The 23,863-nt window shown below is 42.3% G+C and overlaps 8 non-coding genes across 8 annotated transcripts; all 8 read left to right on the plus strand.

Moving 5' to 3' along the window:
- The first annotated feature begins 11,898 nt into the window (after positions 1-11,898).
- Positions 11,899-11,981, plus strand: TRNAL-CAG (transfer RNA leucine (anticodon CAG)). The gene has a single exon. It is a non-coding gene; the product is annotated as a tRNA-Leu (tRNA).
- A 2,010-nt stretch (positions 11,982-13,991) lies between these two features.
- TRNAL-CAG (transfer RNA leucine (anticodon CAG)) lies at positions 13,992-14,074 on the plus strand. The gene has a single exon. It is a non-coding gene; the product is annotated as a tRNA-Leu (tRNA).
- A 186-nt stretch (positions 14,075-14,260) lies between these two features.
- Positions 14,261-14,343, plus strand: TRNAL-AAG (transfer RNA leucine (anticodon AAG)). Its single transcript has one exon. It is a non-coding gene; the product is annotated as a tRNA-Leu (tRNA).
- A 2,005-nt stretch (positions 14,344-16,348) lies between these two features.
- Positions 16,349-16,431, plus strand: TRNAL-AAG (transfer RNA leucine (anticodon AAG)). Its single transcript has one exon. It is a non-coding gene; the product is annotated as a tRNA-Leu (tRNA).
- Positions 16,432-18,170: 1,739 nt separating this feature from the next.
- Positions 18,171-18,253, plus strand: TRNAL-CAG (transfer RNA leucine (anticodon CAG)). Its single transcript has one exon. It is a non-coding gene; the product is annotated as a tRNA-Leu (tRNA).
- Positions 18,254-21,635: 3,382 nt separating this feature from the next.
- TRNAL-UAG (transfer RNA leucine (anticodon UAG)) lies at positions 21,636-21,718 on the plus strand. Its single transcript has one exon. It is a non-coding gene; the product is annotated as a tRNA-Leu (tRNA).
- A 901-nt stretch (positions 21,719-22,619) lies between these two features.
- Positions 22,620-22,702, plus strand: TRNAL-AAG (transfer RNA leucine (anticodon AAG)). Its single transcript has one exon. It is a non-coding gene; the product is annotated as a tRNA-Leu (tRNA).
- A 1,023-nt stretch (positions 22,703-23,725) lies between these two features.
- TRNAL-UAG (transfer RNA leucine (anticodon UAG)) lies at positions 23,726-23,808 on the plus strand. The gene has a single exon. It is a non-coding gene; the product is annotated as a tRNA-Leu (tRNA).
- The last annotated feature ends 55 nt before the right edge of the window (positions 23,809-23,863 follow it).

Consider the following 23,863-nt stretch of genomic DNA (forward strand, 5'->3'; position numbering starts at 1 on the left):
TGTATTTCTTTGGGCCAGGAACAGTCTTTTTAACTTGGGTTTATCCTGAGCTCTAATTACTGACGGATTAATGAAGAATTCTATAAGGCCCAGGCTCTCCAGAATAGTCTTGACATACTTGAGCCAAGGTATATTCATACATCTTTCTCTCCCTAAGCAGTCACTCAATATTTGCCTACTTATCTCGGCTTCCGGATTTGCCCAAATATTGAGCCACGCTAAAATGGGTCTATACTTGGCCAAGTCTTCAATATATGGCCTCCCTAGCTCTCTATGGGCAATAACAGCTGGGGTACTGTGGGGGATTTTTAGTACGGACCGAAAAGTTTTGTTTTCCTCCCGCTGCAGTTGTTTTATGTCTACAAATCCCCAAACTTCCGCACCATACAGAGCTTTAGAACAACAAATGGAGCTGTACAAATTCATTACTTGTTCTGGAGACCATCGCCCTAACCTTCGCCCATAACTAGTTACTGCACCATTTGATGATATTAATTTTCCGCATCTCTCTTCTACCAGGGGGGTGAATTTTAACCTCTCGTCAAACAGTATCCCTAGATAGGAGAAGGTCTGCACTTTTTCCAGTGTGTGAGTCCCAATTCTGTGTATAAACTTAGACCGGGATTTATTACCTGCCATCATTACAAATGATTTGCCAAGATTTACAGAGAGGTCTAAAGTTCCCATAAACTTCACAAAACCGTTAATTAAGATCTGTAAACTGATCTATTCATTCAACATATTTTTAAGTTACATGGTTTGCCATCTGCCATTGTTTCCGACCGGGGCCCTCAATTTATTTCTAGGTTTCGGAGAACCTTCTGTTCGGCCATGCAAATTGATGTTCGTCTGTCTTCTGCTTACCATCCACAGACAGACGGACAAACTGAAAGACTAAATCACACCATGGAACAGTTTTTGCGTTGTTTTTCCTCTATGTGGTCCACAGAATGGGATAAAGCCTTACCCTTGGTTGAATTTGTTTATAACAATTCTGTTCACACAGCAACAGGGGTTTCCCCGTTCTATTGTTTATTAGGTCATCATCCACGTATGTTACCCATTCCACAACTAGATCTTGACATTCCAGTTCCTGCTGTTTCTGTCCATCATTCTAATTTACATACTATTCAGAAAAAAGTCATTGATCATATGTCTCTCTACCAACAGCAGGTAAAAACACAGGCAGATAAACATAGAAGAAAAGCCCCACAATATTCTGAAGGAGACTTAGTTTGGTTATCATCCAAGAATCTTAGGTTAAGTGGTTCTCGAAAACTTCAACCACGGTTCTTAGGACCATTTCCGATTAAAAAAATCATCAACCCAGTCACTATGGAATTGTGTTTGCCCACTGACTACCAAATTCCTCCTGAATTCCATGTTTCCCTTTTACAACCTTATGTAACACAAACCAGATCTGGTCCACCTCCCCCCCGTTAAGATAAATGGTCAATGGGAATACGAGATTGATTAAATATTGGATGCAAAAAGAAAGAATGGTATTTTGTATTATCTGATAAGTTGGAAAGGTTACGGCTCAGAAGAAAATTCATGGGAGCCAGCTTCTTCTATACATGCTCCCCGATTGCTTAAATTATTTCATCTGCAACATCCCACGAAGCAACGTCCTGTATCAGGGGCTTTGAGGGGGAGGACTGTCAGGAAACTGCAAGCTTGTGGTCTTTGGGGATTTTCAAATTTTTTGATTTGTGCTTCTAACGTAAGCAATCATTGTAATAATGTATGTCTCCCTTGTGTGCCAAGAAAAGACTGAGGTCATCGTTTTTGGCATCTTCATTTATTTTTACTGAGCAATGCTTGTTTGTTTAACCCCTTCCCCGATCATGACGGAGCCGCTCCGTCATGAGCCACGGTTGCCGTGTGCTCATGACAGAGCGGTTCCGTCATGTCACGGCCGTTGGCGGCCGCTCCGCCTACGCGGCGCTGTTTCCCCGCCTGTGCGGGGGGACAACACAACTGGGCGGAGTCATGACGGAACCGCTCCGTCATGAGCACAGCTCAACCGTGGCTCATGACGGAGTGGCTCCGTCATGAGCACAGCGCCACCGCGCTGCCCCCCCGCACCCCTCAGCGCTGCGGCGGAATTCCCGCCGCAGCGAAGGGGTTAACTACACGTTTTGTAAACGTTTGTTGACACGTGTTTGCCCAGCACGCGTAAGAGACGCTTCCCTGGTTGCTTAGATACTGTAGCTACACGTGCGTATGAAGGGAACGCCCGGTTGCTGCTATAAATAAACCGCACGCTGTTTTCCCGTTACTTGACTTCATCGCTGCATTCCGAGCAAGCCGAGGAAGAAGACTTCAGGGATTCTACAAGAACGGAAGGCGCCTTCAAGGAACAGAATCGGTTAAAGGTCAACCTCCGAGATTCAAGGCAGCAACCGAGATCCGCTCCAAGCTAAGTCCCGAGTTCCTTCGGGTTTTTGTTATTTCATTATTGGACGCGCACCTCACGCTTGAACAATCTAGGCATTAACCTGCAATAACGTGACATTGAGAAAGCGCTCGCTTTTTCTGAGCATTTGACTTGAGGCTTATCTGAATCGGACAAATTGGGGAAGTGTTATTTCTTCTGTTAAACGCTTGGCATTCATGCAAAAAGATTTCTGTTTACATTTTCTGAAGGGTGTATCACGACTATTTTAAGTCTTGAATGTTATGTGAACATAATGGAGAGTTAATCAGGGAATAGGAATATTATGAAAAACCATTGTAGAACTGTTTAATCAAAGATGTTAAATGCAATTACAGGTCAATGCTTGTAGGGAATATGTTGGTTTTCTCCCAAAGAGCTTTACCTTTACAGAAAAGAATTAAAACAAAAGTTTAAAGAAGCTTAGAGGGATAGTTCAGCTGAAAGACAGAAAGGTGAGCAAAAGGTGTAGAGAGTTCCATTTCAGAACCGTTGAATGTGCTAAAAGTCTTTATGACAGTCTTGTTTCTTTTCCTACAGTGTTTCGCCAATTGTACCAACGAATAGAAAAAGAGGTGCATCTTTGTGGGCAGAAGTAGTACACTTAAAAAAGGTGATCCTAGTGGAAAACAAAGAGTTATTTGTCTTGAGCCAGTCGCTTGATAGACTTTTAAGATTTGTGCTGTTGCATTTTCCTCTAGCCCAAAAAAGAACGTGAGCAACCTTCTATAAGTAAGAACCCGGCTGGTCCAGGAGAAGAGTTGCAGTGTCTCTTATCTTTGTGTGTTGTTCGTTGTCCCAATCCCCTTCCCTTTTGGAGTATTTGCCAACGTCATTGTTAGAATCAGTGAGGTTAAGAGATAGTCGAGACGGGTTTGGGAAAGTTCTTCAACATCGCCCCTGTCAACTACCTGGATTTCAGGTGAGTGGTTCGACACTTACGACAGTTGTGACTGCTGAAGGTTGTGAAGTCAGAGAATCTAGTGTGATAGATTCTGAAGTTATAGACAAAGAACAACCGAGCACAAGTCAGGGGGAATGGATACCAGTGATTTACACACCTGAAGTTGATATTCAACCAAGAAGAAGAACCAGATTACAAAGACAGGAAAGTAGTGAGGACTAGATAGGTGTAGAAGAACACACTCAGGCAGAAGAGAACAAAGCTACCCGAAACCCTGAGCAGGACCAGACAGGGAGAGAAGAACATACTCAGGCAGAGGTGAACAGATCTGTTCGAAGACCTGAGCAGGGACAGACAGGAAAAGAAGAACACGTTCAGGCGACAGAAGAACAAATTGTAGTAAGACCTGAACAGGACCAGTTAGGAGAAGAACAAGTTTGGGCAGAAGAAAATCAAATTGAAATAAGACCTGAACAGGACCAGATAGAGGAAGAAGAACAGGTTCAGGCGGATTAAATATCAACAGTAAGACCTGAACAGGAACAGTTAGAGAATGAAACAGATCAAGAACAGATTGTGCCTAGACACTCTAAAAATAAAAGAAATTTAGGAAAAGACAGAGAGGGTGAAACTGCAGTTCAGGTTAAAAGGGTCAGAAAAGGGGACAACTGGCCAGGTGGAGTTAAAAGAGTAAGATACTATCTAAGAAACACAAGAGAAAGACCAGAGCAAATGAATGAGGTTACTAGTCAAACTCAGTCTAAAAAGTGAATTGTAAGAAACAAACGGAGAAGTCCAATACTAAAAATTCAGAACAATAAATACAAGGGCCCTGAGTAAACCTATGTAATTTTAGAAGAGTTTGAAAATCTAGACTTGAATGAGGAGTGAGAAGAAGTATATGCTGCACAGAATGATGAAGGGAAAGTGAGGCCACCTTGAAAATAAGAGTTTGAAATTTCAAGTGAAGAAAGGAAAGAAGAGAAATCTTCTTAGATCAAAATGGTGAAAAATGAAGTCACTGAGCAATCGAAACAAAGTTTAAAGCAAAGATGCTGTAGAGCTTGCATATGTAATATTCTATTAGTGATTTCAATATGGCTATTACTAACAGTAGCAGTGCCTCATTTTATGATAACAAGTAAGAAAAATGAAACAGTTACTAATGAGAAAACAGCTACCATTAAAGGAGATAGTGTAGAATTAGAAGCACCAGATGAGACATATTTACATCACACAGTATTAGATAATGATACGTCTTTAAATGCTTTCACAAAATTGTTATTTCAGTATATAGATACAATGGAGATTAGTGATTGTTATGTTTGTATGAAATTACCAGCATCAGTGAGGGAGTTACATATCACCATTTACCTTTAACATATGTTATATCATGTAGTGTTCTAGCAGATCTGTTCTATAAAACAGGCAAAATTCAGCATTATTATTCAAACTTAGATGTAGTATTATCAGAACTTTCTATTTGAAAGAATATGAATCCAGCACTTAGTAGTCAAGATGCACAGTTCCAGGGTGAATTTTTCCTAACAATGAAATTGCTAGATATAGTAAAAGCACACAAAAATAATCTAACATGTATATTACGTGAAGAAGAGAAGGTATTTTTTAATGTAGTTGAACAAAGGAGACAGGATTTCCAAAAGAAAGCTGCTGAACAGAAAACTCATGTACAATCATGGGCCGAGAAAGAGGCAATTTATACAGCTGGCAAGGCTCATGCTGCGATGTCCCTAGACTTTGTGAAGAAAGGGAAAACCTGCGTCCATAGGTTAAAGACAGATTATAATAACGTATTTATTGGTTCCAGTGAATGTGAACATAACTTCCTGATTTTGAGAGGCTGGGGAAACTGATCTAGCATTTCCTGGGGTTTACTACATGTGTGGCAATAATGCTTACTATAAGTTACCTACATGGTGGTATGGAAGCTGCTACTTTGGGATAGTATTTCCGGAAATTTATCATGTGAAAAGAATCACTGGAAGCAATGAAAACACTAATGGACTAACACGAACAAAGAGAGCTACTTTTTCAGAAATAGTAGGTGATATATTTGGTGCATTGATACCTTCAGTGGGAGTCATTCTGAATTCAAACAGAATCTGTAAATTGTCAATAGTTGTTGATCGTCTCTTGACTGATACTGCGGGGGGTGTCTTGATGATTAATACAGAGATGGTTGCGATTAGGTCTATGGTTTTGCAAAATCGACTTGAACTTGATATCCTATTAGCAAAAGAGGGCAGAGTCTGTAGAATGTTGAAAGTGCAACATTGTTGTATTTACATTCCTGATAAGAGTAAAGAAATTAGAGGGTATATTAAGAATATTACAAAACTTCATGAAAATGTGACACTACTGGAAGTTGATAGTGTATGGGAGGGACTAATAAAAGGTATTATTTCAATAGGGACTTGGTTTTCTGATCTAAGGAAAGGTATTTTAGGTCAAATAATTATTCCAGAAGTTGGAATAACGATAATAGTTTTGACAATAATGATTTGATGTAAATGTTGCAGGAACAAAGGAAGAGTAAGAAAAAATGAAGTGAATGGGAAAGGAAGGAAAAGAAAGAGGGAATACGGTGAAATTCAAATAGAGGAAATGAAAGGAAGGATATATAAAAAGATGAAAGATTTAGAAGATGAAAATGAGAAAGCAAAAGAAGACAATTAGAATGAGAAATGCTAAAAGTTGACATCTGGGGGCATATTATCAAGGTCCGGCGTTAAAATTATCGCCTCTTTATCGGCAGAAAACTGCAGCTAAAGCGGCAATAATGGGCTTGATAATATGATGCAGAGAATTCCAATAGAAGCCCATGCTCTGGTGTGAACATGGGCTTCTATGGGAATTCACAACGACATATTATCAAGCCCATTATCGCCGCTTTAGCGGCAGTTTTCTGCCGATAAAGCGGCGATAATTTTAACGCCGGACCTTGATAATATGTCCCCTGGTTTGGGATGGGTAATTTGTGATGGCTTTAAAATGCCATCAGAGAGGGGATTGATGGAGCAAGGACTCATAGAAAAGAGACTTGCTCGTAAACAATCCGCTCCTTTACCATAATAACCAGTTATTAAATTTGTTTTTTGTAAAACTAATGCACACCACACAAACACGCGGGTTAGTGAAGCTTGCTTGCTTATGTGTTTACTAACATAGATAACATGAATGAAGGACTAAATACGCTTTAAACGGGGATTCTTTACTGCGCTTGGGTCAACTGCATCTACGTAGTATGACGAGCTGTCACTTGGAAGGAAATTCTTGCGCATGAGCAGTAGGCACTAACAAGGTGGCTTAAAGGCTCACGTCACTTGTAACAACAGGGGAACCCTACTCACAACGGAACCAGGGTAATGATTAGATATGGAAGAACAATGGTTCCAGTGGGTAATAAAAAATGATTTAGGCAATATATATGTGCACAATGGCAGTGAATTTGTAAAGGACTCCGTACTGTCAGAGGACAGAAAGAAATCTCTACACAGTTGAATCAATACTGTATTTTATACACAGCAATAAATGGTATATACATTTCTTTTGAATCATAAACATACAAAATGTTTTAACCGTAAAAAGGTTTTTTGGTGCTCAGTGTCCCCAAGTGAAAATTGGAACCCAAAAGTGACTGTACAAGATAATAATGTTTTTTAGAAAAATAGGTTTCCATAAATAAGAAAAAGAAACAGAACGACCATATCAATACAAATTCTTGAACAGTTTATGTATGCAATGATACAGGCTGAATTGTAGTCTGTTCTGTGTGTTTGTCGACGGCGTTTCGACCCTCCTGTGAATGCGGGGTCTCTTCAGGACTAAGGATACTGGGACATCTACAATAAATGAATGAAAATGAGCATGAGGCCCGTGTACCGGCACAGATGCGAGAGACTAAAATGAAAAGGCCAAGTTGAGGGAAAGTACCTGAATGTAAAGGGCACAGCTGAAGTGAAGTGCTATCGTGAGAGGTGAACTAAAAAACTCACGTGAGGACCCAGCCGGGTTCTACAGTCATAATGGGGGACAAAAAAGTTGTTATGTATTATCAGACATGGTTGTAATCGTAACGAGATATAAAGGTAAATTGTGAACGATGCGAACAATGCCAGAAGAAACCAAAAAGACAGTTTACCTCACGCGGTGGCCGGCTCTTTGGATAGGGAAGACAGGGCACAAAAACAGCTCCTCTGAAACGTTGCTACAGCCGTAGCAATTAGGATCCCCTTATCTCTTCTTGGCGTTTAGGGATCTGACATACGATAGTGAATGGCTACGGAGATGTTAAGAACAAGGGCAGATAGGTAAGGGCTAATTAGGCGGCAAGTGAGTAAGTAAAAACCCAATGCTGGGGAGTGCACATATGTACTTACAATTAGAGTTCAATCTTCTAATCTATGCAGCGGTCTGGATGAGCTGCAGATGAATGGGCGTGCAATGCGCTCTTGGTCTAATAACGGCGAGCATGAGTCGTCCGCTGTGTAATATACAGAAGTTGGCGCCAACCCTGCTTGCCGTTTGTCACGTAGCGTGCAGAACGCGGAAAAGTCGTTCTATCGGGGATCGGAGCGTGGATGGGTGGAAACCGAGGAAAGACTGTGCCCCGTGATGTAGAATCCCGCAAGACATTACAACTGATTGTGTAGTGGATAGCGTCTGTTGTTATTGTGAAAAATAAATTGAATTAAATTAAATGAGGCCAGTTAGAACTATAGCATGGACGCAATATGTGTCGTATAGTCTCATAAGAGGGAGTGTCCTCCCGTTCTTCGTGTCAGAATATGAGACCTCCCGGGTAGGATCTAGTAATAGATGGAGTGCAATGAAGATGATAGTGACAATGTGATAATGGTTATGCTGAAAAACACTTAAGATGATATAGACCCAGGTAGACTATGCATAAAGGACACATTTTCTGTCATATGTCCTCAATCGAGGAAATAATGCTCACAATCTCAATATTCAAATCTAAAACAACTTAAACAAGATGAGGGGGAAAAAATTATAAAAGATATTATCCTAACCCCAATTGAGAGCAGGAACACTCTGATACTTAGAACAGGTATGTGCCAGATGTGCCACTTATGACCGTATGGTGTGCTGCCTCATGGGAGAGCAGCACGCAGGTGCCTTGTCCTTTATGCATGTATTGGATGGATGGAGCTTGTGTCTTTACTGTAAGGTGGTGACGTACCCTCTCCATTCTTCAGCGGAATTTAGGCCTTCTGCTATCGAATTGACCCTATCTATCCATCTACATTCTATACGTTGTAGTATGCTGGTTATATCGCCACCTCGTTCTGGTAAGGAGGCGATATCAATCACTTGCCATTTCAATTGATCGGCCGTATGGTTTTTTTCATTGTAATGGGAGACCATAGGGGCATTAGGAACAGATCTGCGAATACGGCTGCGATGCTGGCAGATTCTAGTTTTCACAGGTTGTTGGGTCTGACCTATATAAGGCAGGTTACAGGGGCACCAAATGCAGTACACAACATTGCGTGTGTTGCAATTTGAGAAGTTTTCTAGGGTGTATTTGAGTGTGCCATGTTCAAAGGTAGAGGTGTTGAATGTAAACTCACACGAGACACAGTTACCACATTTGTGGTGTCCTTTAATTTTTGGTAGGCCCCACGCGTTTGTGAGAGTGTTGGGTGATTTCACCTTCTTGTCCGTGGCTGACCTAACCAGATGATCTTTTATATTTTTGCCCCTTTTGTAGGCGAAAAGTGGTAACTCGAAGGATGAGTCTATGCTTCTGATAATGCTCCAGTTTTTACTGATGAGGTTGCGTACCTGATTGGTATGTGTACCAAAAGTGGTGACACACACAATTTTTTCCATCTTGGGTTTTTCCTTGGTTTTCAAAAGTTCCTCCCTCGGACAGTACCAAGCTCGTTTGAGTGATCTTTTAACCAATCTATTGGGATAGCCTCTGTTGACTAATTTACCTCTGAGTATATCCGCTTCTCTCATGTAATCTTCCTTATAGGTACAATTACTGCGGATCCTGAGAAACTGCTCGAATGGTAGGCTCACGTGGCTTCTGCTTTGCTGAAAAGAAAACAAGCTATTATACTAACACTAATGAGGTAAAAGTATTAATAAGTAAAGGGAAATAGAGTACAGGTGGATGGTATACAGAGTGACCACATTATTTTTTAAACTAATATTTGTCTTTTGACTTTATCACTAGTGCGCAATTGGGCCTTCCATGTATACTGAAGTAAGCTGAATCATGTGACCCCAGCGCATGCCTGCTGACAGTTAACTCAGAAGGATGACATAAAGCTTGAACATAAGCCAAGGTCGCAATGTCTTTGCCCTGGGAACGGGACGGTAAAAAGTTCAACAAAGAACAAGTCTCGCTTCATGTATAATAAATGTTTCAAGTAATAAGTAGAGATGTGTGTGAAATAAAAGTTTTGAATAAAAATTAAGGGGATGGGTTTGCGAACAATAGTTTAATAGATATTGATGTCATGTAAGCATGGTGTGATAGAGCTTCCCCCTTTGCCTGATTAATCACAGTTAGTAGTTTAAGATATTGAAACATTAATGGTTGGAACATCCAGAACGAAAGCTTTAGTTAGTTAGTTAGCACGAGCTCAAGAACAAGCACGTGAGATGAATATTTGCTGTATGCGGAGATGCTGAATGCTGGGAGAGATGCTGTGAGATGCTGATGAAGAATCGAATGCAGAGCCTGAAGCAGAACTTTCCTTCCTAATTTAATTGGGTTAGAAGAAGACTTGCGGAAGAATCTCGAGGAGAAAGAGAGGTAACTATCCTGTCCTGAAACCTGTCCTGAAGTCTTTGTTTCCTGATCCATCTCATGGGACCCTCACCAGCCCTTTGGCCAGGGGGTTGGTCTTTCACACCATCCTTGGTAAAGTATTTTTCCCGTTATTTGCAAATGATCTTTTCTCTCTGTCCTCTCCTTTTTGAGCGTTTTATATTTGTTTTGTGGGGTACTTTAAAAATCTTTTTTACGAAAGAAATGGGTTACATTAAGTCTTGTGATGTTTTAGGTTTCCAATAAGGAGGTTTTAAATTTTATGTCACGTCATTTTCAGATGCTTCATTCAAGAGATGTTTCCACTATAGAATGCAGAGCAAGGGCAAAAATAGAAGTGATAGAGCGAGTGAGTGAGAAGGAGCGTTGTGGAAGGAGAGAATGAAACAAAGACAGAGTGAGTGAATGGCAGGGAGGCATAGAAGAGGAGTCTAGTTGTGAAGGAGACCTGCTTTTCCCTGCTTTTCCCTGCTCTTGACCTCCCACCCATCCCCAAACATACCTTCTGTGCAAAGTTGGTATGCCGAATTTCACGCCTCAGCAAGTGAGGGTGAGTCCCAGGCCAGGGGCTAAAGAGCAAAAGAGTGCCTGTGCTCAGACTTTCCCTGCTAGGGATAGTTTATCTGGAACAAGGCCTACTCTCTTGTATCCAGCAAGGATCTAGAAATCCTGCATGAATCTGCAAGGCACATTGGCAGCATAAATTTGCATAAACTGCCCCACCTATTGCCTTCCTACTTCCTGTGCTGTAGTTGTTTGTGTAGAGAGAGAGGTGGCAGGCAAGGAAATGTTGTGAGTCGGATACAGGACCCTAAATAGCTGGTGAGAGGTATGTGGTGTTCTAAAAGCATGAAAACTGTATACCTGTGAAATAAAGTGCTTTCGTATGTGTTCTTCTGTGTTTATTGTCCTGTGCATAAAGTTGCACCTTGTGTTTGAAGGTTTAAATTATTTCAGGCTTGCATGGAGGTAGACATTTCTGAGTAACTTTTATTCATTTCTTAAAAGCCTATACTGTCAGGATGGCCGAGAGGTCTAAGGTGCTGTGTTTAGGCCACAGTCTCCTTTGGAGGCGTGGGTTCGAATTCCACTTCTGGAATTCCTTTTGGAGATTTAATCTCCTTTATCAGGTTAACATCTGACGGAAGTTGCATCTGTTGGTCTTCACCTGGCACGTTATTCCGTTCTCATCTTGTCAAGAGAGATGGGGTTTCTCATATATTTAGGTTCTATAACGTCTTGCTGACAAAGCGCAATCCTTACCAAATGAGCATAGGACCCATGTAAGAGGTCATCTGGAAGAGTCATGCTCTTGTATGCCCCGGCCAGACGGGCCCTGCAAATTTGAAAGAATGCCATGCATCTGGTAGACCACTGGACTCCAGCACACTTACAGCAATTTCCTCAGGGCTTTGATCAGGGGCTGCTTAGATTTGCATACTCCAGCCTATGTTGTGACTTTGAGACCCCTTGTTGAAATTACTTTAGCCAGCCAAGAGGTGGCTATTGTCTCAATTTCAAAGCAGCTTTGAGCCGTTCAAGTGGCTGGTGAATAGCACTTTCTCTTTGTTCGCCTCAAAGTTCTAAAGAGTTCTCCATAGGTCCTGCTCTGTACAGATTGTTCAAAGATCTGTTGGAAGTGCATATAATAGGATAAATAAATTGAGGGCATTCCTTTTCAGTACCTCACCTGCATGGCTGTCTGGCCTCTGGAAGATGCTGGGAAAGCAAGTCAGGATGGCCGAGTGGTCTAAGGCGCTGCGTTCAGGTCGCAGTCTCCTCTGGAGGCGTGGGTTCAAATCCCACTTCTGACAGTCCTGTGTTTACTCTACTTTTTTTCTTGAGAAATATGATCATTTCCCTCGCAGTGGCTTATAGGATTGTCTTCTTGGAAGAGTGCAGTGAGTTTTTTCCTTGCTCTAGCCACTATTGGCCTAAGCTCTGTGCATTTTTTGGTTCCTAATATCTTTCTCACCCTTTAGATGAAAAAGCAGCATGGGGTCAGTATGGCCAAGTGGTCTAAGGCGCTGCGTTAAGGCCGCAGTCTCTCCTGGAGGCGTTGGTTCAAATCCCACTTCTGACAAAACTTGAATTCCATTTTCTCTCTCAGTTCCTTTAGAATCTCAGCGAAAAATTGGCAATGTAAATAATATCTGAATAAGTACCAAACTTCAGTTTCAACTGCAAATGCATTTGCCCTATTCTATCTTTAACGTTAATGTAATATTCTTCTAGCACTCGTGGTGTTTTATATTTCTTTTGTGGGGTACTTTAAAAATCTTTTTTATGAAAGAAATGGGTTACATTAAGTCTTGTGATGTTTTAGGTTTCCAATAAGGAGGTTTTAAATTTTATGTCACGTCATTTTCAGATGCTTCATTCAAGAGATGTTTCCACTATAGAATGCAGAGCAAGGGCAAAAATACAAGTGATAGAGCGAGTGAGTGAGAAGGAGTGTTGTGGAAGAAGAGAATGAAACAAAGACAGAGTGAGTGAATGGCAGGGAGGCATAGAAGAGGAGTCTAGTAGTGAAGGAGACCTGCTTTTCCCTGCTTTTCCCTGCTCTTGACCTCCCACCCATCCCCAAACATACCTTCTGTGCAAAGTTGGTATGCCGAATTTCACGCCTCAGCAAGTGAGGGTGAGTCCCAGGCCAGGGGCTAAAGAGCAAAAGAGTGCCTGTTCTCAGACTTTCCCTGCTAGGGATAGTTTATCTGGAACAAGGCCTACTCTCTTGTATCCAGCAAGGATCTAGAAATCCTGCATGAATCTGCAAGGCACATTGGCAGCATAAATTTGCATAAACTGCCCCACCTATTGCCTTCCTACTTCCTGTGCTGTAGTTGTTTGTGTAGAGAGTGAGGTCGCAGGCAAGGAAATGTTGTGAGTCGGATACAGGACCCTAAATAGCTGGTGAGAGGTATGTGGTGTTCTAAAAGCATGAAAACTGTATACCTGTGAAATAAAGTGCTTTCGTATGTGTTCTTCTGTGTTTATTGTCCTGTGCATAAAGTTGCACCTTGTGTTTGAAGGTTTAAATTATTTCAGGCTTGCATGGAGGTAGACATTTCTGAGTAACTTTTATTCATTTCTTAAAAGCCTATACTGTCAGGATGGCCGAGAGGTCTAAGGTGCTGTGTTTAGGCCACAGTCTCCTTTGGAGGCGTGGGTTCGAATCCCACTTCTGGAATTCCTTTTGGAGATTTAATCTCCTTTATCAGGTTAACATCTGACGGAAGTTGCATCTGTTGGTCTTCACCTGGCACGTTATTCCGTTCTCATCTTGTCAAGAGAGATGGGGTTTCTCATATATATTCAGGTTCTATAACGTCTTGCTGACAAAGCGCAATCCTTACCAAATGAGCATAGGACCCATGTAAGAGGTCATTTGGAAGAGTCATGGTCTTGTATGCCCCGGCCAGACGGGCCCTGCAAATTTGGAAGAATGCCATGCATCTGGTAGACCACTGGACTCCAGCACACTTACAGCAATTTCCTCAGGGCTTTGATCAGGGGCTGCTTAGATTTGCATACTCCAGCCTATGTTGTGACTTTGAGACCCCTTGTTGAAATTGCTTTAGCCAGCCAAGAGGTGGCTATTGTCTCAATTTCAAAGCAGCTTTGAGCCGTTCAAGTGGCTGGTGAATAGCACTTTCTCTTTGTTCGCCTCAAAGTTCTAAAGAGTTCTCCATAGGTCCTGCTCTGTACAGATTGTTCAAAGATCTGTTGGAAGTGCATATAATAGGATAAATAAATTGAGGGCATTCCTTTTCAGTACCTCACCTGCATGGCTGTCTGGCCTCTGGAAGATGCTGGGAAAGCAAGTCAGGATGGCCCAGTGGTCTAAGGCACTGCGTTCAGGTCGCAGTCTCCTCTGGAGGCGTGGGTTCAAATCCCACTTCTGACAGTCCTGTGTTTACTCTACTTTTTTTCTTGAGAAATATGATGATTTCCCTCGCAGTGGCTTATAGGATTGTCTTCTTGGAAGAGTGCAGTGAGTTTTTTTCTTGCTCTAGCCACTATTGGCCTAAGCTCTGTGCATTTTTTGGTTCCTAATATCTTTCTCACCCTTTAGATGAAAAAGTAGCATGGGGTCAGGATGGCCGAGTGGTCTAAGGCGCTGCGTTAAGGCCGCAGTCTCTCCTGGAGGCATGGGTTCGAATCCCACTTCTGACAAAACCTGAATTCCATTTTCTCTCTCAGTTCCTTTAGAATCTCAGCTAAAAATTGGCAATGTAAATAATATCTGAATAAGTAACAAACTTCAGTTTCAACTGCAAATGCATTTGCCCTATTCTATCTTTAACGTTAGTGTAATATTCTTCTAGCACTCGTGTTGTTTTATATTTGTTTTGTAGGGTACTTTAAAAATCTTTTTTATGAAAGAAATGGGTTACATTAAGTCTTGTGATGTTTTAGGTTTCCAATAAGGAGGTTTTAAATTTTATGTCACGTCATTTTCAGATGCTTCATTCAAGAGATGTTTCCACTATAGAATGCAGAGCAAGGGCAAAAATACAAGTGATAGAGCGAGTGAGTGAGAAGGAGTGTTGTGGAAGGAGAGAATGAAACAAAGACAGAGTGAGTGAATGGCAGGGATGCATAGAAGAGGAGTCTAGTAGTGAAGAAGACCTGCTTTTCCCTGCTCTTGACCTCCCACCCATCCCCAAACAACCACAAACATACCTTCTGTGCAAAGTTGGTATGCAGAATTTCATGCCTCAGCAAGTGAGGGTGAGTCCCAGGCCAGGGGCTAAAGAGCAAAAGAGTGCCTGTGCTCAGACTTTCCCTGCTAGGGATAGTCTATCTGGAACAAGGCCTACTCTCTTGTATCCAGCAAGGATCTAGAAATCCTGCATGAATCTGCAAGGCACAGTGGCAGCATAAATTTGCATAAACTGCCCCACCTATTGCCTTCCTACTTCCTGTGCTGTAGTTGTTTGTGTTGAGAGAGGTCGCAGGCAAGGAAATGTTGTGAGTCGGATACAGGACCCTAAATAGCTGGTGAGAGGTATGTGGTGTTCTAAAAGCATGAAAACTGTATACCTGTGAAATAAAGTGCTTTCGTATGTGTTCTTCTGTGTTTATTGTCCTCTGCATAAAGTTGCACCTTGTGTTTGAAGGTTTAAATTATTTGAGGCTTGCATGGAGGTAGACATTTCTGAGTAACTTTTATTCATTTCGCAAAAGCCTATACTGTCAGGATGGCTGAGAGGTCTAAGGCGCTGTGTTTAGGCCACAGTCTCCTTTGGAGCTGTGGGTTCGAATCCCACTTCTGACATGCCTTTTGGAGATTTAATCTCCTTTATCAGGTTAACATCTGATGGAAGTTGCATCTATTGGTCTTCACCTGGCACGTTATTCCGTTCTCCTCTTGTCAAGAGAGATGGGGTTTCTCATATATTTAGGTTCTATAACATCTTGCTGACAAAGCGCAATCCTTACCAAATGAGCATAGGACCCATGTAAGAGGTCATCTGGAAGAGTCATGCTCTTGTATGCCCTGGCCAGACGGGCCCTGCAAATTTGGAAGAATGCCATGCATCTGGTAGACAACTGGACTCCAGCACACTTACAGCAATTTCCTCAGGGCTTTGATCAGGGGCTGCTTAGATTTGCATACTCCACCCTATGTTATGACTTTGAGATCCCTTGTTGAAATTGGTTTAGCCAGCCAAGAGGTGGCTATTGTCTCAATTTCAAAGCAGCTTTGAGCCGTTCAAGTGGCTGGTGAATAGCACTTTCTCTTTGTTCGCCTCAAAGTTCTAAAGAGTTCTCCATAGGTCCTGCTCTGTACAGATTGTTCAAAGATCTGTTGGAAGTGCATATAATAGGATAAATAAATTGAGGGCATTCCTTTTCAGTACCTCACCTGCATGGCTGTCTGGCCTCTGGAAGATGCTGGGAAAGCAAGTCAGGATGGCCGAGTGGTCTAAGGCGCTGCGTTCAGGTCGCAGTCTCCTCTGGAGGCGTGGGTTCAAATCCCTCTTCTGACAGTCCTGTGTTTACTCTGCTTTTTTTCTTGAGAAATATGATGATTTCCCTCGCAGTGGCTTATAGGATTGTCTTCTTGGAAGAGTGCAGTGAGTTTTTTTCTTGCTCTAGCCACTATTGGCCTAAGCTCTGTGCATTTTTTGGTTCCTAATATCTTTCTCACCCTTTAGATGAAAAACAGCATGGGGTCAGGATGGCCGAGTGGTCTAAGGCGCTGCGTTAAGGCCGCAGTCTCTTCTGGAGGCGTGGGTTCAAAACCCACTTCTGACAAAACTTGAATTCCATTTTCTTTCTCCGTTCCTTTAGAATCTCAGCTAAAAATTGGCAATGTAAATAATATCTGAATAAGTACCAAACTTCAGTTTCAACTGCAAATGCATTTGCCCTATTCTATCTTTAACGTTAGTGTAATATTCTTCTAGCACTCGTGGTGTTTTATATTTGTTTTGTGGGGTACTTTAAAAATCTTTTGTACGAAAGAAATGGGTTACATTAAGTCTTGTGATGTTTTAGGTTTCCAATAAGGAGGTTTTAAATTTTATGTCACGTCATTTTCAGATGCTTCATTCAAGAGATGTTTCCACTATAGAATGCAGAGCAAGGGCAAAAATACAAGTGATAGAGCGAGTGAGTGAGAAGGAGTGTTGTGGAAGGAGAGAATGAAACAAAGACACAGTGAGTGAATGGCAGGAAGGCATAGAAGAGGAGTCTAGTAGTGAAGGAGACCTGCTTTTCCCTGCTCTTGACCTCCCACCCATCCCCAAACAACCACAAACATACCTTCTGTGCAAAGTTGGTATGCAGAATTTCACGCCTCAGCAAGTGAGGGTGAGTCCCAGGCCAGGGGCTAAAGAGCAAAAGAGTGCCTGTGCTCAGACTTTCCCTGCTAGGGATAGTTTATCTGGAACAAGGCCTACTCTCTTGTATCCAGAAAGGATCTAGAAATCCTGCATGAATCTGCAAGGAACATTGGCAGCATAAATTTGCATAAACTGCCCCACCTATTGCCTTCCTATTTCCTGTGCTGTAGTTGTTTGTGTAGAGAGAGAGGTCGCAGGCAAGGAAATGTTGTGAGTCGGATACAGGACCCTAAATAGCTGGTGAGAGGTATGTGGTGTTCTAAAAGCATGAAAACTGTATACCTGTGAAAAAAAGTGCCTTCGTATGTGTTCTTCTGTGTTTATTGTCCTGTGCATAAAGTTGCACCTTGTGTTTGAAGGTTTAAATTATTTCAGGCTTGCATGGAGGTAGACATTTCTGAGTAACTTTTATTCATTTCTTAAAAGCTTATACTGTCAGCATGGCCGAGAGGTCTAAGGCGCTGTGTTTAGGCCACAGTCTCCTTTGGAGGCGTGGGTTCGAATACCACTTCTGACATGCCTTTTGGAGATTTAATCTCCTTTATCAGGTTAACATCTGATGGAAGTTGCATCTGTTGGTCTTCACCTGGCACGTTATTCCGTTCTCCTCTTGTCAAGAGAGATGGGGTTTCTCATATATTTAGGTTCTATAACGTCTTGCTGACCAAGCGCAATCCTTACCAAATGAGCATAGGACCCATGTAAGAGGTCATCTGGAAGAGTCATGCTCTTGTATGCCCTGGCCAGACGGGCCCTGCAAATTTGGAAGAATGCCATGCATCTGGTAGACAACTGGACTCCAGCACACTTACAGCAATTTCCTCAGGGCTTTGATCAGGGGCTGCTTACATTTGCATACTCCACCCTATGTTGTGACTTTGAGATCCCTTGTTGAAATTGCTTTAGCCAGCCAAGAGGTGGCTATTGTCTCAATTTCAAACCAGCTTAGAGCCGTTCAAGTGGCTGGTGAATAGCACTTTCTCTTTGTTCGCCTCTAAGTTCTAAAGAGTTTTCCATAGGTCCTGCTCTGTACAGATTGTTCAAAGATCTGTTGGAAGTGCATATAACAGGATAAATACATTGAGGGCATTCCTTTTCAGTACCTCACCTGCATGGCTGACTGGCCTCTGGAAGATGCTGGGAAAACAAGTCAGGATGGCCGAGTGGTCTAAGGCGCTGCGTTCAGGTCGCAGTCTCCTCTGGAGGCGTGGGTTCAAATCCCACTTCTGACAGTCCTGTGTTTACTCTACTTTTTTTCTTGAGAAATATGATCATTTCCCTCGCAGTGGCTTATAGGATTGTCTTCTTGGAAGAGTGCAGTGAGTTTTTTTCTTGCTCTAGCCACTATTGGCCTAAGCTCTGTGCATTTTTTGGTTCCTAATATCTTTCTCACCCTTTAGATGAAAAACAGCATGGGGTCAGGATGGCCGAGTGGTCTAAGGCACTGCCTTAAGGCCACAGTCTCTTCTGGAGGCGTGGGTTCGAATCCCACTTCTGAAAAAACTTGTATTCCATTTTCTCTCTCGGTTCCTTTAGAATCTCAGCTAAAAATTGGCAATGTAAATAATATCTGAATAAGTACCAAACTTCAGTTTCAACTGCAAATGCATTTGCCCTATTCTATATTTAACGTTAGTGTAATATTCTTCTAGCACTCGTGGTGTTTTATATTTGTTTTGTGGGGTACTTTAAAAATCTTTTTTACGAACGAAATGGGTTACATTAAGTCTTGTGATGTTTTAGGTTTCCAATAAGGAGGTTTTAAATTTTATGTCACGTCATTTTCAGATGCTTCATTCAAGAGATGTTTCCACTATAGAATGCAGAGCAAGGGCAAAAATACAAGTGATAGAGCGAGTGAGTGAGAAGGAGTGTTGTGGAAGGAGAGAATGAAACAAAGACAGAGTGAGTGAATGGCAGGGAGGCATAGAAGAGGAGTCTAGTAGTGAAGGAGACCTGCTTTTCCCTGCTCTTGACCTCCCACCCATCCCCAAACAACCACAAACATACCTTCTGTGCAAAGTTGGTATGCAGAATTTCACGCCTCAGCAAGTGAGGGTGAGTCCCAGGCCAGGGGCTAAAGAGCAAAAGAGTGCATGTGCTCAGACTTTCCCTGCTAGGGATAGTTTATCTGGAACAAGGCCTACTCTCTTGTATCCAGCAAGGATCTAGAAATCCTGCATGAATCTGCAAGGCACATTGGCAGCATAAATTTGCATAAACTGCCCCACCTATTGCCTTCCTATTTCCTGTGCTGTAGTTGTTTGTGTAGAGAGAGAGGTCGCAGGCAAGGAAATGTTGTGAGTCGGATACAGGACCCTAAATAGCTGGTGAGAGGTATGTGGTGTTCTAAAAGCATGAAAACTGTATACCTGTGAAATAAAGTGCCTTCGTATGTGTTCTTCTGTGTTTATTGTCCTGTGCATAAAGTTGCACCTTGTGTTTGAAGGTTTAAATTATTTCAGGCTTGCATGGAGGTAGACATTTCTGAGTAACTTTTATTCATTTCTTAAAAGCCTAAACTGTCATTATGGCCGAGAGGTCTAAGGCGCTGTGTTTAGGCCACAGTCTCCTTTGGAGGCGTGGGTTCGAATCCCACTTCTGACATGCCTTTTGGAGATTTAATCTCCTTTATCAGGTTAACATCTGATGGAAGTTGCATCTGTTGGTCTTCACCTGGCACGTTATTCCGTTCTCCTCTTGTCAAGAGAGATGGGGTTTCTCATATATTTAGGTTCTATAACGTCTTGCTGACAAAGCGCAATCCTTACCAAATGAGCATAGGACCCATGTAAGAGGTCATCTGGAAGAGTCATGCTCTTGTATGCCCTGGCCAGACGGGCCCTGCAAATTTGGAAGAATGCCATGCATCTGGTAGACAACTGGACTCCAGCACACTTACAGCAATTTCCTTAGGGCTTTGATCAGGGGCTGCTTAAATTTGCATACTCCACCCTATGTTGTGACTTTGAGATCCCTTGTTGAAATTGCTTTAGCCAGCCAAGAGGTGGCTATTGTCTCAATTTCAAAGCAGCTTTGAGCCGTTCAAGTGGCTGGTGAATAGCACTTTCTCTTTGTTCGCCTCAAAGTTCTAAAGAGTTCTCCATAGGTCCTGCTCTGTACAGATTGTTCAAAGATCTGTTGGAAGTGCATATAATAGGATAAATAAATTGAGGGCATTCCTTTTCAGTACCTCACCTGCATGGCTGTCTGGCCTCTGGAAGATGCTGGGAAAGCAAGTCAGGATGGCCGAGTGGTCTAAGGCGCTGCGTTCAGGTTGCAGTCTCCTCTGGAGACGTGGGTTCAAATCCCACTTCTGACAGTCCTGTGTTTACTCTACTTTTTTTCTTGAGAAATATGATCATTTCCCTCGCAGTGGCTTATAGGATTGTCTTCTTGGAAGAGTGCAGTGAGTTTTTTTCTTGCTCTAGCCACTATTGGCCTAAGCTCTGTGCATTTTTTGGTTCCTAATATCTTTCTCACCCTTTAGATGAAAAACAGCATGGGGTCAGGATGGCCGAATGGTCTAAGGCGCTGCCTTAAGGCCACAGTCTCCTCTGGAGGCGTGGGTTCGAATCCCACTTCTGACAAAACTTGAATTCCATTTTCTCTCTCAGTTCCTTTAGAATCTCAGCTAAAAATTGGCAATGTAAATAATATCTGAATAAGTACCAAACTTCAGTTTCAACTGCAAATGCATTTGCCCTATTCTATCTTTAACGTTAGTGTAATATTCTTCTAGCACTCGTGGTGTTTTATATTTGTTTTGTGGGGTACTTTAAAAATCTTTTTTACGAACGAAATGGGTTACATTAAGTCTTGTGATGTTTTAGGTTTCCAATAAGGAGGTTTTAAATTTTATGTCACGTCATTTTCAGATGCTTCATTCAAGAGATATTTCCACTATAGAATGCAGAGCAAGTGCAAAAATACAAGTGATAGAGCGAGTGAGTGAGAAGGAGTGTTGTGGAAGGAGAGAATGAAACAAAGACAGAGTGAGTGAATGGCAGGGAGGCATAGAAGAGGAGTCTAGTAGTGAAGAAGACCTGCTTTTCCCTGCTTTTGACCTCCCACCCATCCCCAAACAACCACAAACATACCTTCTGTGCAAAGTTGGTATGCAGAATTTCACGCCTCAGCAAGTGAGGGTGAGTCCCAGGCCAGGGGCTAAAGAGCAAAAGAGTGCCTGTGCTCAGACTTTCCCTGCTAGGGATAGTTTATCTGGAACAAGGCCTACTCTCTTGTATCCAGCAAGGATCTAGAAATCCTGCATGAATCTGCAAGGCACATTGGCAGCATAAATTTGCATAAACTGCCCCACCTATTGCCTTCCTATTTCCTGTGCTGTAGTTGTTTGTGTAGAGAGAGAGGTCGCAGGCAAGGAAATGTTGTGAGTCGGATACAGGACCCTAAATAGCTGGTGAGAGGTATGTGGTGTTCTAAAAGCATGAAAACTGTATACCTGTGAAATAAAGTGCCTTCGTATGTGTTCTTCTGTGTTTATTGTCCTGTGCATAAAGTTGCACCTTGTGTTTGAAGGTTTAAATTATTTCAGGCTTGCATGGAGGTAGACATTTCTGAGTAACTTTTATTCATTTCTTAAAAGCCTAAACTGTCATTATGGCCGAGAGGTCTAAGGCGCTGTGTTTAGGCCGCAGTCTCCTTTGGAGGCGTGGGTTCGAATCCCACTTCTGACATGCCTTTTGGATATTTAATCTCCTTTATCAGGTTAACATCTGATGGAAGTGGCATCTGTTGGTCTTCACCTGGCACGTTATTCCGTTCTCCTCTTGTCAAGAGAGATGGGGTTTCTCATATATTTAGGTTCTATAACGTCTTGCTGACAAAGCGCAATCCTCACCAAATGAGCATAGGACCCATGTAAGAGGTCATCTGGAAGAGTCATGCTCTTGTATGCCCTGGCCAGACGGGCCCTGCAAATTTGGAAGAATGCCATGCATCTGGTAGACAACTGGACTCCAGCACACTTACAGCAATTTCCTTAGGGCTTTGATCAGGGGCTGCTTAAATTTGCATACTCCACCCCATGTTGTGACTTTGAGATCCCTTGTTGAAATTGCTTTAGCCAGCCAAGAGGTGGCTATTGTCTCAATTTCAAAGCAGCTTTGAGCCGTTCAAGTGGCTGGTGAATAGCACTTTCTCTTTGTTCGCCTCAAAGTTCTAAAGAGTTCTCCATAGGTCCTGCTCTGTACAGATTGTTCAAAGATCTGTTGGAAGTGCATATAATAGGATAAATAAAGTGAGGGCATTCCTTTTCAGTACCTCACCTGCATGGCTGTCTGGCCTCTGGAAGATGCTCGGAAAGCAAGTCAGGATGGCCGAGTGGTCTAAGGCGCTGCCTTCAGGTCGCAGTCTCCTCTGGAGGCATGGGTTCAAATCCCACTTCTGACAGTCCTGTGTTTACTCTACTTTTTTTCTTGAGAAATATGATCATTTCCCTCGCAGTGGCTTATAGGATTGTCTTCTTGGAAGAGTGCAGTGAGTTTTTTTCTTGCTCTAGCCACTATTGGCCTAAGCTGTGTGCATTTTTTGGTTCCTAATATCTTTCTCACCCTTTAGATGAAAAAGCAGCATGGGGTCAGGATGGCCGAGTGGTCTAAGGCGCTGCGTTAAGGCCGCAGTCTCTCCTGGAGGCGTGGGTTCGAATCCCACTTCTGACAAAACTTGAATTCCATTTTCTCTCTCAGTTCCTTTAGAATCTCAGCTAAAAATTGGCAATGTAAATAATATCTGAATAAGTACCAAACTTCAGTTTCAACTGCAAATGCATTTGCCCTATTCTATCTTTAACGTTAATGTAATATTCTTCTAGCACTCGTGGTGTTTTATATTTCTTTTGTGGGGTACTTTAAAAATCTTTTTTATGAAAGAAATGGGTTACATTAAGTCTTGTGATGTTTTAGGTTTCCAATAAGGAGGTTTTAAATTTTATGTCACGTCATTTTCAGATGCTTCATTCAAGAGATGTTTCCACTATAGAATGCAGAGCAAGGGAAAAATACAAGTGATAGAGCGAGTGAGTGAGAAGGAGTGTTGTGGAAGGAGAGAATGAAACAAAGACAGAGTGAGTGAATGGCAGGGAGGCATAGAAGAGGAGTTTAGTAGTGAAGAAGACCTGCTTTTCCCTGCTCTTGACCTCCCACCCATCCCCAAACAACCACAAACATACCTTCTGTGTAAAGTTGGTATGCAGAATTTCACGCCTCAGCAAGTGAGGGTGAGTCCCAGGCCAGGGGCTAAAGAGCAAAAGAGTGCCTGTGCTCAGACTTTCCCTGCTAGGGATAGTTTATCTGGAACAAGGCCTACTCTCTTGTATCCAGCAAGGATCTAGAAATCCTGCATGAATCTGCAAGGCACATTGGCAGCATAAATTTGCATAAACTGCCCCACCTATTGCCTTCCTACTTCCTGTGCTGTAGTTGTTTGTGTAGAGAGAGAGGTCGCAGGCAAGGAAATGTTGTGAGTCGGATACAGGACCCTAAATTGCTGGTGAGAGGTATGTGGTGTTCTAAAAGCATGAAAACTGTATACCTGTGAAATAAAGTGCTTTCGTATGTGTTCTTCTGTGTTTATTGTCCTGTGCATAAAGTTGCACCTTGTGTTTGAAGGTTTAAATTATTTCAGGCTTGCATGGAGGTAGACGTTTCTGAGTAACTTTTATTAATTTCTTAAAAGTCTATACTGTCAGGATGGCCGAGAGGTCTAAGGTGCTGTGTTTAGGCCACAGTCTCCTTTGGAGGTGTGGGTTCGAATCCCACTTCTGACATGCCTTTTGGAGATTTAATCTCCTTTATCAGGTTAACATCTGATGGAAGTTGCAT

This window comes from Triturus cristatus, chromosome 5_1 (assembly GCF_964204655.1).
Source record: "Triturus cristatus chromosome 5_1, aTriCri1.1, whole genome shotgun sequence".
Taxonomy (NCBI): Eukaryota; Metazoa; Chordata; class Amphibia; order Caudata; family Salamandridae; genus Triturus; species Triturus cristatus.